We start from the raw sequence: 8340 nt of genomic DNA on the forward strand, positions 1-8340 counted from the left end.
AGAGTTATATAGAGTTATATAGAGTTATATAGAGTTATATAGAGTTATATAGAGTTATATAGAGTTATATAGAGTTATATAGAGTTATATAGAGTTATATAGAGTTATATAGAGTTATATAGAGTTATATAGAGTTATATAGAGTTATATAGAGTTATATAGAGTTATATAGAGTTATATAGAGTTATATAGAGTTATATAGAGTTATATAGAGTTATATAGAGTTATATAGAGTTATATAGAGTTATATAGAGTTATATAGAGTTATATAGAGTTATATAGAGTTATATAGAGTTATATAGAGTTATATAGAGTTATATAGAGTTATATAGAGTTATATAGAGTTATATAGAGTTATATAGAGTTATATAGAGTTATATAGAGTTATATAGAGTTATATAGAGTTATATAGAGTTATATAGAGTTATATAGAGTTATATAGAGTTATATAGAGTTATATAGAGTTATATAGAGCATAAATCCTATATAGATACCTTTCTTTAAGGTTCTTTTCTTTGCCGACCGGTCGGCTTCTTTGCGTTTCTCTATTTTCATTTAATTAATTGAATAAATAAGATTTTTCCATTCATTTAGGTTCATTCAGGTTCATTCATTCAGGTTGAAGCTTCCAGAGGAGTTCATCGTGGATCAGAATGGTTGTGATGTCGTTTTACGGTTTCATTGCGGTTCCTTTTTTGCCAGTTGGCTGGCTTTTCCGGTTGGCGAGTTTCAGCCTGGCTTGTTTCTCTATTTTCATTTAAATTAATTAAATAATAGAAATTTTTTCATTTTATTCATTTCATTCAGGTTGAAGCTTCCAGAGGAGTTCATTATGGAAGATGTCAGGCTACATTCATTCATTCAGTGGGAAAGAATACACGTCTGGCTGGGATACGTTTTATTCCTTTTCTCTGTTTTTCTCTGTAATTTAACATTAGGTAAGAATGCTCACACGCACACGCACATACACACAATTACATTAAGTCGCTATATAGGTAGGTTAGATAGGCATAATTTTAATTGTAGGTAGGATAGATAAGAAGCATCCAACACTAATGTAGTTGAATAGGTAGGCGCGTAAGTTTATCGCTTCTATTTTTTCCTTGCACCCACATTACACGCATCAGCGTATTACACACACACACACACACACACAAATACATAAACACATATGTTAGTATTTGAGCGTAATTTTATTTTCATTACACATTTTAATTTATTATTACTAAGGTTGAGAGTAATTTAATTTCATAGGTAGTTAAGGGCAATAATGTAATTCTAGGAACAATCGTGTAATGTAAATTAAAACGCTGTAAGTGTATCGATAGGTAGGTTAATTGTTAAGTTTTACATTATCATTATTAAGTTGGAGCCCAAGGCATTACGTAGGTGGTGGGGTGGGTGCCGAAAGGCCAATGAATTGGGCTCTTGAGTTTTGTAATTTTAGGTAAGCTAGGACCGTAATGTAATGAATAGGTAGGTTAAGGCTACGTTGTAACACATACTCATTAATAGATTCAGGGTTTAAGTTTTATATTATTATTACTAAGTTGGAGCCCAAGGCATTACGTAGGTGGTGGGGTGGGTGCCGATTGGCCAATGAATTGGGCTCTTGAGTTTTGTAATTTTAGGTAAGCTAGGACTTAATTGTAATGAATAGGTAAGTTGAGGGTACGATAGCCGATAGACTCTGAATTTCGAAGTCCCTTGTCAGAGGAAAGCCTTGGTGGCCAGTGGTGAACCGGCAATGGTTTACTATCCGGACGGCAATGGTTTACTATCTGCACGGTAATGATTTACTATGCGGCACGGCCATAGTCTACTACCCGCACGGCTTCCGGACGGCAAATGGTTTACTATCCGCACGGCAATAGTCTACTATCCGCACGGCAATGGTTTACTACCCGGTGCCCTGGTTGTCGGTGAACCTCTGTGCAAGGAGGGAGAATGAAGGGGGACTTTCGACTATCGTACCATTAACAATTAATATAGATTAGTTAAGGTAATTGAATAGGTAGATAGGATTATTTTTATTAAGCAATTTGAGATGCAGGCACCGCTAAGCTTTCTGATGAGAATCTTCTTTTTATCCTTCTCCATCAACACGGGCTGTGTTTCAACAACAATCTCGATGAGGACTGGCATCAGTTTTGGAGGACAACGTAGGAACAGGAACGCATTCAACATTCTGCCTTTGTCAAATGGACGACGGTAAGTTTTTTTTTACATTTTGATCTCTTTATTATTTTAAAATATTGTTTATTTGACATTATTTTCAATTTATAATTTTTTGCTTCTAAGATTCTAACATTCACGCAAATAAAAAATATTTGTCTACAGAATGATGAGAGGTGGGCAGTGGTGGGAGTCAGCACGTTTCAAATGGTAGTCTCATGATGGTGGTGTAGGAAAAATCAGCTCGTTGGCTGTTCGACTGACACTCTGAAGTTCGGATGATATCTTGTGTGCCGACCAGATGATGGTGGTCGGTGCAATGGATAACAGTAACGACGATTTTTGAGGTAAGGTTTAGTTTAGTTTTTTTTTCTTTTTTTCTCGTTCATTCATTTTCTCACTCAATCTTTCAAATTATTCATCCATTAATTGATTCATTATATTCATTCGTTGATTGATTGATTGATTAATTAATTCATTCATTCACTAAATCATTCAATCAATCATTTATTCGTTTGTTCCTTCGTTCATTTACTACTACGCTAATAAAAATTTTTTTCTACAGAATGATGAGAGGTGGGCAGTGGTGGGCGTCAGCACGTTTCAGATGGTGGTCTCATGATGATTTACATTTAATGATGGTGGTGACATTCTGAAGTTCGAATGACATCTTGTGTACCGACCAGATGATAGTGGTCGGTGCAATAGATTACAGTAACGACGATTTTTGACGTAAGGTTTAGTTTCGTTTTTTATTTTTCTCATTCGTTCATTTTATCACTCTTTTAAATTATTCTGCCATTTATTGAATTGGTAATTCATTCTATTCATTAATTGAATCATTGATTGATTAATTCATTAATTCACTCATTCATTCAACCAATCGTTCAATCATTCAGGTAATCATTTATTCGTTCGTTCCTTTGTTTCTTGATTTACTACTTCGCTAATAAAAAAAACTTGCCTACAGAATGATGAGAGGTGGGCTGTGGTGGGCGTCAGCACGTTTCAGATGGTGGTCTCATGATGATCGTTCCGATGACAATTTGAAGGTAATATTAGAGGGAAATTTGTTTTTGTCCCATTGTATAATTGAAAGTACTCGAATTTGAAGAAAGGATTGAGTGTCATCTCAATAAGATAAGTTGCCTATTTTTTTCCAATGGCTTGTTTTTTATTTTAATGAATTTTTTTTTCAATTTATTGTTTTTCAGTATCCGGTCAAATTCATTCCATCGATGCGTGTCAGATGATGGTCGGTGCAATGGAGATTTGTCCGTAGTGAGTGAAGAAGTTTCTGGAGAGCACACGCGCGCACATTTACATACACGCACACACATCAATTCAACACACACATACACAACATCCATTCATTCGGTGTCGTTGTTGTTGTTTCTCTTCAACTATCTATTTTCTTTACCGGACTTTAGTTTAATTCCTAGGTAAGTTAGGGATTGAGATGAGTTGAACAATCGTAGGTAGGCTAGGGCTTAACATTAGTTATAAAGTTTCAAGTAAAATAAAAGGCTGAAAGGTGTAAAATAAAATACCTAAAACAATGTAAAATTTCAAAAACGTAGAAATACAAATTTGTAGGTAGGTGAGTATATTATAAGTAAGCTAGGGCCTTGAGAGTAATTTAATTGTAGGTAAGTGACTGACTACTATTCTTGCGGCTTCTTACTAGTTTATTGTTATGTGTTTGTTTGTTTTCGCTTCACAGCCCCACACCAACAAAACAAACTACATTTTATTCTCGTCGTCGCCTTACATTTTACCTTTTAGATCAAGCTTTTTAGTGTCTATTTATTTATTTATTATTAAAAGTTGACTGGTTTCTTAAATTTTACCTTTTAGATCAAGCTTTTTAATGTCTATTCATTTATTTATTATTAAAAGTTGACTGGTTTCTAGTATTTTTTATTTGGTTATATAATTTTTGGATATTTCTTGATTTACTTTGTATATATATATATACATGTATAAATAATTACTGTTTGGTATGTTGATTTAGTCATTATGATATGTTGTGAATTCTTCTTACTAAATGTTCATGTTACGTGAATCATTTTCAAAGAACTACTAAGAAGTGTGTATAATAATAACAGTAATAATGGATAATAATTATTTTTTATCGGTCGATTATTTGTTATATTTGTTTGTTTAAAATTCGATTTTTTAACAATTGACGTTTTTACAATTTTAATTAGCCGTCACTTTCCATTTTTGAATGAATTCAAATAAAAGCAACTACTGTGTTTTTCTTTCTTTACTAAAATCTCAAAACTGTTTGTGGATCTGCACTGTTAAGTGTTCGTTCGAGTTTGAACAAGCCTTGAAAATATTTTTTTTATTTGTTTTTGTTTTTTTTCGATTTGGTTCATTCAATTCGGCTCATTGATTGGTCGATTGGTTGGATGGATGGTTGATTGATTGGTTGGATGGATGGTTGATTGATTGGTTGGTTGACTGACTGACTGACTGACTGACTGACTGATTGTTTGATTGATTGATTGATCATAAGAGTTCTATGAAACCCTGTAAGCCACTGCAGTAAGCCAACGTAAGATTTCAGCAACCAGTTTCTATGAGCACCAGCAGAATGTAAAATATTCATTGAATATAATAAAGATAGTTGTTCAAATAACAATTTTGATCTATTTACGCGGTTTATTTCATAAGCAAACAAATTTTTAACATGATCGAATAGTGTAAAAAAAAGAGTGACTAGTTCAATTCTAGTAATTTATTATTGCTTCAATTATAGGCCTATACTTATTCTAGTAAGCCAACCTTCGGCTTCAGCTAGTCAGCGGATTTCACCGGACCAAAAGCAATTTTTATATTCAAATTAAAAAAAATAATTCAATAATACATAATTCTATTGAATAAAATTAAATAGAATTACTGCAATGTTTTAAGCATATTAAGTCAAGTAAATATTTCCTATAGCTTGCTCGTTATTGTATATTATATATATGCTATATACCATACTATATACTATACTGTATACTATAATAAAAAACTGTTTATATATATATATATATATATTATAACACATTTACTATATATATATATATATATATATATATATATAATTCACAATATATAACGAAATATATTTATGCGAACGTTTGAAAGCGATTCTTTTCATATAACATTCAGAAATTGAGGTGATTTGGATGACATTTTGACAAGTTATTTTTATAAAGTTATTATAATTATTATTATTACTACCTTAATCTTTTTCTTATTATTATTATTATTATTATTATTATTGGTATTATTTTTTATTACAAAAAATTTTATTTTTTATTTATTTATTTATTTATTTAGGATTGTTGAAGCAACTAATTGAAAACAATTATAAAGAGAACCTTTACGAACATAAATCTGAGGTCTGACTATTAAAACAAAACAAAACAAAAAAACAACATCACCATCATTATCATCATTCTTCGTCGGAATCATCATCATCATCATCATCATCGTTGTCAACAACAACATCAATAATAGCAACATCAACAACAACTCAACAACAACAACAACAACATTAATATCATCGTCATCTTTAAAAAAATGAAAAAAACTCAAAAAACTCAACTGGACGACAACTTATCAAAGAAATGTTGCGTCTGCATTCACTTTTTCGGTAAAAATACTCGAATCAATCCAGAATCGACAAAGAGATATTCGGTTAATTCGGTATCGGATCTAAGGGAGCACGACAAATCGAACGGTTATTCATGCCATGAATCACTAAAAGTTTTAAATAAATGCCAATTATTTTTTCTGATATTATTCTACAATTGTTATTAATTATTTTCTAAAATTATTAATAATTATTCCCTATAATTATTAATAATTATTCTCTATAATTATTAATTTTGAAGCATCTGGATCTGTGTCTGTACACGTAAAGCAAGCGTGGGCGGATGAGAACGTTGACGATCATCCACAACAACATCAAAAACAACATCATCAACAACAACAACAACAACAACATCAACAACAACATCAACGACAACAACAACAACATCAACCACTACAAAACGGTAATTTAACCAACAATCACTTAGCTGACGATAATGATAATAACATTAACATTATCAACAACATCAACAACATCAACAACAACAACAACAACAACAACAACAATAATAATAATAGTAACTGTAACAGTGTCAGCAATTCTAGCATCAATTTGTTCTACCAGACAACGAGCGTTGAAAATATTCGCGGCAGATTGGATAGTATAAACAGTAATAAAAATAATAACAATAATAATAACTATAATAAAAACAATTTGAATCAAAGAGGTAACTTGAATGATAATAACATCATCAACAACAACAACTACAACAACTACTACAATAACAACAACCGCATTAATAATAATAGTAGTAGTAGTAATAATAATAATAATGATAATAACAACACAGCAACGATACTTCATACCGAGACGAGTCCGCACATCTCAATCATAGATGTACCGCTCGTAAGACCGATCGAAATCGGAAACGGTTTACCCGTACTGACTCGACCAGACCGTCAGACGAAGACGAACAACCATCACAGCCCGAAACGCCGTTCCAAATCCGATATCGCGTCGAGTACCAGCTCGGCGAACTCGAAAATACCGAATACCGAATCGAATACCGAGAAAAAAAAACTATCGAAATTTTCGTCATTTTTTGCAAGATCGTCAACTAAATCATCTTCCCCTAATCACAAAATTTTAACAAAATGGCAAAAATGGACACCATTTTTTAACAGGATAACTTCCGCCAAGAAAAAATGGCGCGGACTCGATGACGTCAAAGAGATGGACGAGAACGGAATTGAAGAGATGTACGTACTTCCGTTAAACGACGTTGAAATCCAGATGGTCATGAACTCCTGGAAGTCTATAAAGCATAAGAGTCAAGAAGTTGGAATGAATATTTTCTCAAAGTGAGTATCCATTAAAGTTTATTTAGTAGCTTTACTTTTTATGTTCGATCATTCATCCGTTCGTTCGTTCGTTCGTTCATTCATTCATTCATTCATTCATTCATTCATTCATTCATTCATTCCAGTTTTTTCATTCCTCTAGTTAATTAGCGAAACAACCCGCCTATAAAACATTACAAAGGCACTTGAAAACTACCAAAGCCAATAAAACACCATGTAAAAAATCAGAAATAAAATTAAATTAGAATCAATTGTTGGCCTTTCAAACGACTATTAGTTATTCATTGGTCTTTTTCTTCATTGTCAAGGTAGAGAGAAAGAGAGTGAGCGAGAGAGAAAGAGAGAGAGATAGAGAGAGAGAAAAAGAAAAAAACAAGAAAGTTAGTGAGTGGCAGAAAAAGAAAACAGATAGGGAAAGAAAGAAGAAGATGAAAGAGAGAGATGGAGAAAAAAAGAGACAGAGAAGGTGATAGAGATAGATAGAGAAAGAGAGAGACAGAGAAGATGATAGAGAAAGAGAGAGATAGAGAGAGAGAAAAGAGAGAGAGAAATGGGGAGGGAATAGGATCAGTTGTGTCTTCTCCAATTAAACGGATTAAAAGAACAAAATGACATAGACACAACAACAAAGAAAATTAACTTCTAGCGTAGATAAATCAGAAGCAATTGTCCCATTAAAAGTAAAAAAGTAATAGTATCAGTAGTAGTAGTAGCAGCAGCAGCAGCAAGCAGCAGTGGTAGCAGCAGTAGTAGCAACAGCAGCAGTAGCAGCAGCAGCAGCAGCAGCAGCAGTAGTAGTAGTAGTAGAAGCAATAGTAGCAGTAGTAGTTGCAGTAGTAGTAGTAACGAACGAAGATTAAATGTATTGCAAAAATTTTTAAAAATTTTTTAAAAGATTAAAAGAGAATTAGATGCATTTTTTTACAAAATAACTTTACACTTTTTTTATTTCTCTTTTTTGTTCATTTTCTCTTCTTCTCTTTGTCTCTTTTTCTCTTTTTTTCTCCTCCTCTCTCTCTATTTCCATACATCTCTCTCTTTCTATCTTTTTTCAATCATCTATATCTTGTTTTCGCTTTAAAGATTAACACACACGCCCATGTCATAGCCACGCAATCCCGCATGTATAGCTACACGGCAACAAACACGTTTGCATACGTATGAACATGCTTAACCAGTTGAACAACAACAACAACATCAGCAATAACAACA

The sequence above is a fragment of the Helobdella robusta genome (assembly GCF_000326865.2).
Source record: "Helobdella robusta unplaced genomic scaffold HELROscaffold_76, whole genome shotgun sequence".
NCBI classification, from domain to species: domain Eukaryota; kingdom Metazoa; phylum Annelida; class Clitellata; order Rhynchobdellida; family Glossiphoniidae; genus Helobdella; species Helobdella robusta.